The sequence below is a fragment of the Perna viridis genome, chromosome 7 (assembly GCF_037379345.1).
Source record: "Perna viridis isolate PV_CMFRI_1.1 ecotype Kerala chromosome 7, ASM3737934v1, whole genome shotgun sequence".
NCBI lineage: Eukaryota > Metazoa > Mollusca > Bivalvia > Mytilida > Mytilidae > Perna > Perna viridis.
The window spans coordinates 29,472,350-29,483,014 of NC_142451.1; positions in this window are offsets into that span (position 1 = coordinate 29,472,350).

Sequence of the window (10,665 nt, forward strand, 5' to 3'; positions counted from 1 at the left end):
TCTCTGACTTTGTTGAACTACTTTATATTTTATAATAGATTTTGTAAGTCTCTTTCTAGATTCATTTTCCTTTCCAGAGCTTCTGATGTAGAACATATTGAAATCCAAAGACCAATCCGCATTTTATTGTTTACTTCCAGTATCTCAATACACTGCATTATACTTCAAAATCTTCTATTTTATGTTTATCATGTAGAACTAGTTACTTGTCATTTTATATTGGTATTTTTTTTTACCAAAAAGATGTTTTGCTTTTTGATGAATCTATATGCATTTTAGAGGAAGACAAGGACCCATTTTTTTCGTTCACCATGTGAGCTATTGCCATACTTGCTGTCTGTCGTCATTAACAATTTTTCAGAACTCTTCTTCTCTGACACTACTTGACCAATTGGAACCAAACTTGCTATGAATGTTCCTTGAGGTATCCTGGATAGAACTGGTGTTTTTGATTCGTCAAAAAACATGGCCGCCATTACTAAAAATAGAACATAGGGGTCAAACAGTAGTTTTTAAGTCTAGCTAAATTCAGACATGGGTGAAAGCGTTCAGCATGATGAGGTCTATCTCTGGTCAAATTTTGGTTTTATTCCATTGGGCCATGTTGGAGTGATTGCCCTTTTTCAGTGATTTTTGCTATTTGTAATGTTATTTCTTTAAAAAAAAAATCTTCTCCTTTGACACTACTTGACCAATTGAAACCGAACTTGGTACCAATATTCCTTGGGATATCCTGCATAGAACTGACGTAGGGATTTTTGACCTGTTGAAAAACACAACCCTTACTAAAAATAGAACATAGGGGTCTGACAGTAGTTTTTCGCATATATCTTCAAAACCGTTTGGTTTAGCCAAATTCTTACAGGGTTAAAGTGTTTAACATGGTAAGATCTATTTATGGTCAATTTTTCTTTTTAACCTGTTTAGCCATATTTGAGTTATTGCTCTTTTTTGACGTCTTTGCCCCATTTTTAATATTATTTCTTTCAAAAAATTTCTGCTCTGAAATTAATCGACCAATTAGAACCAAACTTAACATGAAATTCCTTAGAATGTTCCGCATAGATCTGATTTTTGATTAATTGCCAAAAAAACATGGCCCAGGTTATTAAATATGGAACAAAGGGGTCAGAAATGTTTCTCATACTTCTTTAAAACTGCCGGGTTTAGCCAAATTCTTTCGATTGTCGAAATAATACTTACTATAAAGCCTACAATAGTCTGCAAGGGATCAAAATTAAGGGATGACTCATTGTTAGAGTTATTGCCCTCGAAAGGCACAAAAATGTGTTTTTAGCTGTTACAAGCCAATATCTTGAAAAACTAAAATGGATAGACAGACACTTTCAGTTGATGAAATGATCTTTATGATAAGTCCTACCAAAGTCTTCATTGAGTCAAAATTGTCAGACAATTCCTTGTTAAGAGTTATTGCCTTTGAAAAGCCAAAATTAACCAGTTGAGCAATTCAGACTCCCATGAGCTGCGTGTTGTTATTTCTTTAAAAAATCTTCTCCACTGACACTACCAGACCAATTGGAACCAAATTTGGTATTAATGTTCCTTAGGGTGTTTTTCATAGAACTGATATAGGGATTTCTGATTCGTGGAAAAACATGGCCGCTCTTACTGAAATAGTAAGTGGTTAGAAGTTTAAACATCTCCAAAAAGGTAAGGTTTAGCCAAAGTCTTCCAATAGCTGAAATGATCCTTATTGTAAGGCCTACAAAAGTCTTCAAGGATCAAAGTTGTCGGACGACTCCTTGTAAGAGGTGATAAATGACGTTTTTTTTACAGTTTTCAGTCAATATCTTATAAACTATGATAGAAAGAAAGAAAGAAAATTTCAATTGATGAAATGGTCTTTATGATTGGTTCTACCAAAGTCTTCTTGAGTCAAATTGTTGGACAACTTGTTAAATTTATTGCCTTTGAAAGGCAAAAATTGAACAAGTTGAGCGGTTCAGGTTCTTGTTTTCTTATTTCGCATAGACAAAAGATGGAGCAATTAAGATCTAATTTTAATTAGATTGTAAAAAATATTAATGAAATATTATAAAATCTTCATGATTACCTACTTCAGTCCACTCACAGAGCTTGCTCCCAATATCAAATATGCAGCCGCAGTAGTATATACATGTAAGGTCGCATTAGTTTCACCTTCGGTCCAAGCGATTATAGAAACATGAAGCTTGAATGTTCAAATCATTGTGTTGATTTAATTAGAAGTATCTGATGTTGATACCTGTGTTTATTCATTAGATTTATCATTTGTTAAGTAATTGCCGAGCAGTAAATAGTGATATAAAATCGTTAAAAAATATTGAGTTGAAGCGAGGCACCCTCAAATCTGGGATTACCCTTTTCGTTGTTGTATACTAGTGGGGCTGCATATCTGATAGTGAGAGCGGGCATCTGTGGTCAACTATAAGAATAAGCAGTCATTTTCTGAGAGACAATATAAACAAAACTGGTACCCAAAAACTTTTTTTAGGATCAGGGCCTAATTTAGATCCTTGTTTGTGCCAGGGACTTTTTATTACACTCCCTGATTTTGCTCACTTCTCTCATTTGTCTTTGACAGTAAGAAATTTTTGTAAAAGATTACATGGACGAAAATGTGAATATTGCTATTTTTTAAACAGAATGCACTAAAACTTCTTGAGGCCTTGTTTGTAATAGGCCTTCTTTCAAATGAATCGATGATTACTGTTATGACAAAAATTAAATTAAAAATTAAATCGAGGCTATAAAATGACATCAGGGCCGTAGCCAGGTTTTCTGAATGGGGGTGCGAACTGATCACTGACAATCAATTTTATTTGGTTACCTGGTAATGATTTCTCTTTAATTATAGGCTAAGATGTAAATCAAAGTTTTTTTGTTTCAAAAAGGAGGGCGTGCGATCGCACCCGTCGCACTCCCTGGCTACGGCCTTGGACAAGGTGCATAAATAAATATTGTTTTTTTTACGGTTTCTATTATTTCAAAGGTGGCAAATATGTATAAATAAAAATATATATAATATATAATGGAAATACCTATCAATCTACTATAAACACTAAGAACCTTCACTTTTTACAAATATTGTATGTTGAATAATGATAAACTGTATACCTACTATAATGCACTGAAAACAAACAAGAGTAATCAGGATTCGGCTATAAACTGCGAACGTCTACAAAAGGAGGTTGCATGGTCAGAGGAAATTAGGACTAGCATCACATACTTAATTCGAGTACATCGATCAATAATGTGTACACAAAATATCGTATATATTTTATTAGTTTGGTAATCATATTTGTTATTACCCTTTATTAAGCTTTTCTTATCTGAAATGCATCAATGCCATCGGCTTTAACCTTTCCGAGTTCAATTTGTCTTTTTTTATTGTCCCGGCGCAATACGACGGAAGGACAAAAATATTGGTCTCTGTCCGTCCATCCATCACAATTATTTACAAAAACTCGTATCGAGTAAGACCTTTGGTCACCATATGTACTCGATCTCATCGCTCCAGCACAATAAATTTTACGGGACTTCCATGATATTTTTGCCTTTTTGTTACTATGTCTGAAATGTGAGTAAATTTACATCTTTCTGACAAAAGAAATGAAACACTTTGAAGAAATGGCGGCTGTTGAACCTGGCGTTTTTCAGCAAAATTTGGTCTGATGCGTTGTCCGCAACTCCTCCTTAACGATTTGCAGGGTTGTTATGAAGCTTAATGGGGAGTTAGATTACCATATTCGGATGTGCATTTCGACTGGAATTTGTTTGGGCAAAAATGTAGAAGTGACGGCTGTTTGAACTTAGGCATTTTTCAGCAAAATTTGGTTCGATGCGTTGTCTGCAACGCCTCCTTAACGATTTGCAGGATTGTAATAAAACTCAGTGGAGTGTTAGATTACCATACTGGGATGTGCACATTGTCAAGAATTTAAGTTGAATTTAAATTTACAGTCATGTTTTGTCGTTGTTGTGTCAACAACAACAAAAAAATAGTACTGATTGTGGTTTGGAGTTGGGTGCTTTGGAAATGGCAGCAAAATAGTGTACCAAAAGTGTTGTCTATCCACCATATAATTGTGTTCAATATGAATCGTATGTCCGCATAGGTCCCCAAATGTATATGGTTCAACAGGCTGCGGGGGTATTAGTCCTGTTAGGGGCAATGTCTAGTTAGTTTTGGTTAAAGCGACGATTGGAGGAGGGTGGCATGCCTTCCTTTCGACTAATTGTTGTTGAGCTAGCACATTCTGAAAAATAGGGTTCACGATATGAACTGAAAGCTATAATATCAATCTCCTGCCTTTTTTCTCCAATTCTTGCCAGCTATCGAACGTACTACTGATATTACATCCGCAAATCGCATGTAATATTACTCCTGATCGTTTAATTGTAAACCCGTTAGTGGTGTTATTTTCATAAGAAACCCCTTGGTAAACGTCCTGTAAAATGTTTTGTTGTCCTTGAAGATTGTGTACCATGGTCCAGATTAAACTGTCCATAGACACATGCAATCAATCCATAACACCTGCGCTGTATGAACATTGTGCATGGGAAAGTGGAGGTTTAGAAGGGGGGATTTGCATACATTTTATAAGACAACGAACTTTAATGTTTTAAATCGTAATAAAATTTCAGTCCGTACGCAAGTCAACAACATGCGATACTTAATAATAACGTGTGTGATGCAGCCATGATATATATCTCTGTGAAAATACAGTACTGTGAGTATTTGCGTTTCATATTATGACATATTTTAATTTGGAATAAAACGACTTGTCATAACAACACCATATGCTTGCTACCATTTAAGCATTTTATATTGATTCGTTCGGCTGTTGGTCAGACACAAACTTGATTCATCTGTTGTGTTTTATTGCTAACCGACTTGTTTTGAACAAGTTATCTCGTCATAAATCTGCTATAATGCTTTTCTAAATTCTCTAGGGGTGAATATTTAAGAATCGATGTGAAAACCAGCGGTTAAAACCTCGTGATTATAGGGATAGGGGTCAGAACCCCAAGTTGATATAAGGATGGATATACTTAACCACAAAATTTCCAACATTATACGACATTAATACTTCGATATCCCTCCTACTACGACACGCCTCCCTGTTTTCACTGTTGTTAAATTATGCAATATACAAACTTCCATGATATATATAAGTTAACTGTTTCACTCACGGCAGATTATTTGAGATTTACATAACATTTAATTCATGTGAAAAAGCCAAGTTTGTGGACTATATGTATACTTATATCTGTACACGTTTTTAATACGAAAAAAATATTCATGAGCTATTACTAACAATAGAGAACGACTTCTAACACATCAGTGGTAATTGTGAAATTTTTGTTGCTATGGTAACAGAATTGCACTATTATCATCAACGTTCTGTGTTATGGAGGATGTTGTAGTCACCATTTTGTGTTCAGAGGCGGATTACACACTTATTGGTTCTTCGATGGGTAAGTTACTGACCAAGAGTTGCTTTGATATATTTTTTGGTCATTATCTTGATTTTTATTGTGTTATTCTGGATGCAATAAAATTTGAGATTGACCTTGTTGTACAAAAAGGTAACACACGTTCACTGCATTCCTCTGGGATGAAATTTATTGATACAACACAGTGTGAACTATCCTGTTGCTAGTTTATGATACTAAGTTAATTATAAATCTTGTAAAGTTGTGCAAAAAATTGTTAATACAGAAGTAAGATATTTTTATGAAAGCATTTTAATTTTTGAGAATTTGTGATGTTGTGAGTTTCACAGTATATCTCTACTCGTAGACACAACCGACAGCCTTGACTCATGTTTTTTTTCTCTCAACCACCAGAAAAGGATTAATTTACGTTTGTTATAATCTGGGCTAACCGCCAGTTATCACTTTGTTAACCATTCTCATTTCGCCATAGGGTGTGGTTATGCATAGTCACGGTCCTTTACATCTGATCTAATTTTAAACAAACATTTAGAACATTTATAGTATGTCGATCCTAATCCACAATTACCGCGGCCTATCAGTACATGAATATGCCAAAGTAACCAGTCATTCAGATAAATGCAAAACAAGGAAATGTAGAAAAGTCAGGAGTCCTTAAATGGACATTTCTACATGTTTCTAAATGTACCACGAAATGCTTACTAATTGTCATATTAGGAAGTTCATTCCCTCTACCTAATCCCAAAACCGAGTTAAACGGACATGGGAGGGAAGGTTCCAGAAATATGTAAAAAGAGCTTCGGGTGATTCCGGTCCAGAAATTTGAAAGGGGGGCATTTTCGTATAAAGTTTGCACGAAAACGCTAATTTTCCAACTATAGTGTGAGGTCCAACCTCCCAAAAATACCACCTTCATCGGATCCATCACTGACCGAAATATCATAAGGTCAAAGAGAACCTTAATTTGGTCAAGGTATTTACCATGTATATTTAACATTGACTGTCCGATAGCCAAAAGTACACCTGCATAATTACTGAAAGTCTATCTTTATCTGTGTCAAGTTGATGTTTAAATTGAACGAAAAGGTTGTATCATTTTCTTTTAATTGTTTATAACACAGAGTGGACAGTCCAGCACTTGGGATATTTAAGATGACATCCATTTATCTGACAAAACCTAGGTTTTTTCATAGACCGTCTAAGTGCGGATCCAGACAAATTTGCTCGTTTTGTCAAAATTTTGCAATAGTATATTAAAATTTCCCGACAAAAAGGGAAAAGGGGTTCCGACTCCGGGTACCCCTCTTTTTAGGTATGCCACTTCGTCTATTCAAGCCGCTCAGTCAGTTTTTTTTTAGGTTTAACTGACCAAATTACCCGACAGACGATTGAAAATACGGGCTGCCAAAAACGCACGTCTTGCCACTTACGTGTTTAAGTGTTTTATTATATGTTGCTTCACGGTAATAAATATCTGATGGGGATGAGCCCATAACCGAAGACAAAATCAATGGTCTCACTGTCTGGCAATCTATGGCATAATAAAAGTAGCATGATGTGAATAGTTAATTATCATTACCATATGTTTGTCCTAACGGTCGATCTAACAGAACAGCTGATTTACAGCTGTGATATGCAAATCGACTGACCCAGTAATGTTGTCAGAATGTTTACACGTTAATTAATCAAGCAGGCATTGTTTACATTATGTATAGATTATGTAATCAATATAAACAAAGCGCTGATGGTTACAGCATTAAATAAAGTGAGTTATAATTGGTACGAAGAGCCCCATTCCATCATGTTTACAATAGCAACATTCCAGGATCGTGTACAGTATATTTTAATGTTGTTTTTGCATTTTGTAAGTTTGGAACAGTATTTTTTGGAAGAAAAAAATCGACCATTAGTTAATGCACAAGTTAACGGTTCCCCCGTTAATTAGGCAAAAATAAAATGCTTCGAGGGACGCAACTTACCAACTGCGTTGGGGCCGGATCCATTCCGAGGGTATCTGGGTTAAAAGTGTTGTTGATTTCTTGCAAAAATTTGGAATAAATGAGCAAATGATTTAAAATGTCCTAAAGAATCCAAAACGTGAAATGGGAATTTCACTAACATCGAACGGGAGTTAAAATTAATTCGGCGATATTTTTTTTCATGGAAATTGGTGAAAGTGTGAGTTATTGTGCGAATGGTAAACGCTCTACGATCGAACGGACGCCGATATGTATATACCATAATACGCCCCGTAAAAAAAAGGAAAAAATACTGAGCAAAGTTGTCATTTATCTTCATCAGCTCATTGGCGGATCCAAAGGGGTGCATAGAGGTGGCACCCCCCACTTTTATAAGAAAATTTGTCATTTTAATGTGTCAAATTGCGAATGTTGCAAATAATGTCCTAGCACATACACCATTTTTCTGAGAAGACTCGGCTGGCACCCCTCCTTTTCAAATTAATTTAAACATATTGTATTTGTCGAATAACGTACAAAAGGGATTAAACACAAGTACACCTTACTTATGAAGTCTGTTTCCGTTGAAGAAATATACAATAACCGTATGAGCATGAACATACAGAAATATATATTTTGTTGAAAATTAGTCCTATAAAAAGATGAAGAAAGTGGGAAAAAAGCTTAAAAAGGTTAATATGGAAGAGATAAGATAAACAAAATGAGACATCAGTGCTTTTGTGTCATGGTGTGCCTGTTCAACGGAAGTAATAGAAACTTAAGCAGCAAGGAATCTCTGAGTTTTATATATATATTCAAAAACAGACTTCAATAATAATACGTTTTGTTCGTTGGAAAGATCTTCACACGTGGATCTTCATGTCCACGTAAAAATAGTTCTAGATTAATTGGCAAATTTCCTGGTAACCACACAATATCATTCATTAATTTCTGACTTAAGAGACTGTATAAATGACATTAAAAAAAATAGTAGTATTGAGGTTTCTACTTTGAATCCACATCTGCGAGTTGGATTACCAACAATGTTTACTTTATGAAGGTCATAATTAAGAAATGATGCTCCGCCTCCCATTTGTGTTCTAGTCGTCTTGGTCCAAACGCATAGTGTTTGGGGATATTAGTTTTTAGTTTGCGTTTTAGTTGAATTTTGATAACCAATCCAAATCTCTTGTAGATTGATCTAGTTTATTTCATGTTCAAAGTGTCTGGATCCGGCCCTGAGCTGCATACTTATCTTTAATGTTTTGTGCATTGCGTGATTACAGTTAAGTCTCCTTTACATTATCTACCATTCTCAGTATTAAGACATCATGAGACATTTGGCTAGACATAATCAGAAGCTGCTTAGTACTAAATATACTTAAGACCGCAACTCAGTTAATACCGTTGTCAGAAAAATGTGGAAAATACTTCTTTCCCCTACAAAAACAATACCATTACATATACCTGTAGCTTAGAACTATAAGGAAGTATAAACGCTGATTTTTACACAGAAGTATTAAGGTAAAGCCACTGTATTAAGAGTTGCAGTAAAATGTAAGTGCAATTTTTTCGTGACATTTTGTGCCGTTACTATCCCCTGTAATTTTCGTTCCCTTTTATCATTTATCGCGGGTTAATACAACAAAGAAAAACAGTTTCACAATCACTCTTCACTATTTACTTAAGATATCTGTGTCAGACGGATAGTGTAATTCAATGACTTTATTGTCTAAAATGATTGTCTTTCGGAATTTCAGACTACGAAGATGTTTGAGGGTCAAGTATACATTATAGGAAAACAAAGTAAGTGCATTTTATCGCAACCATGTTGCTCTTTTCTGATAGTCACGTGTTTAACTTCACTTATGAAAAAAAAATACAATGAAACGTTAATGCTATTACGACAAACAAACAAAAAAAACACATTGGAATATATTTTCCCTGTTTCATATTTCATGTGATTTACATCTTAAACCTAACTTCACAACTTTCACTTTCAAGACTTTGTATTGAATCATTACTATTTCACACAGCTATCATCAGAACATTATGACCTATGTTTTGTGCAACTTAACACCTGGAAGCGAACTCGCGCTGGTTGAAGTCGAATCTTATAACATTAAAATAAAATGCTTTTAGGTGAAATCACTCATTTCGTTGCCTTTCATAAACACCCAGTGGCTACCAATCAAATTTTGGAATTATATTTATACATTCAACTTCACTATTGTTTTGAAATTAATAACATGACAGCCATACATCGCTGTAGTTATTTGTGATAGGGGTCTGATATAACCCAAGTTTATCTAAATCTTTTGGGTAGAGTGTGTTTCATATTTCTATTAATCTTATCCTTGAGTAAATACATTGTTTACAAATCATTTAACCGATGTTGATGTGAGCCCGTCTGTAAACAAAGATTATCAGGATTCACCCTGTAGTATCATTGTTCAGAAATTCCATTCTTGTTTGATCCAGGTACCATTTTCCTATTAAAGTAGAGTGCAACTACAACTTTAGATTTTTCTTCAAATTTTGGAATTAATGTTTTTTTTACTTGAACAGAAAATACCATATTACATAAATGCAAATATTTAAATTGTACTCTGGAAAAGATTTAAATAATTTATTATACACAAGAAACAAAAGCATAACACCTAGTGCATTTGCCTGTCTCCTCTATTTCCATGGCCCCGTACAGGTCCGGGTGTCAAAAGAATAGGCCTGCAGTAGCGCTAAGCTTGTCGTAAAAGGCGACTAAATAGTGCTCAGAAACCTAGCCGGGGGCTAGGCGCTCTGCCCACAGAGCAACTGGGATGTGTGCCCCAGGTGGTGGAATGGGGTACCCCTGGCATGTTACATGCTGGGGTTGTCAGGCTATAATACTGAAAACCTGACCGCAAACCATAGTGGTGCACCGTGTTGGGAAAGATGCCACTTTCCTCGCACGTTAAAGAACCCTGCTGTGGTATTCGATAGGAGTAGGAACCACTGCGCTCCGCCACAGGAGGCTAAATTTTCTAGTGGCAATCAAAATTTGTCCACCCTACTGTCTTTGTGTCCCATCCCATTTTTCATTTCATCATCATTTCATGTTCATTTTATCATCCATTTCATGTTCATCGTCTGAATATAGCTGAAGTATTGCTGCTCGGACGTTAAACCCCAACAATCAATCAATCAATCAATCAATCAATCAATCAATCTATTTCCATGCTTTGTGTGTAATACATTGTAAGATGTG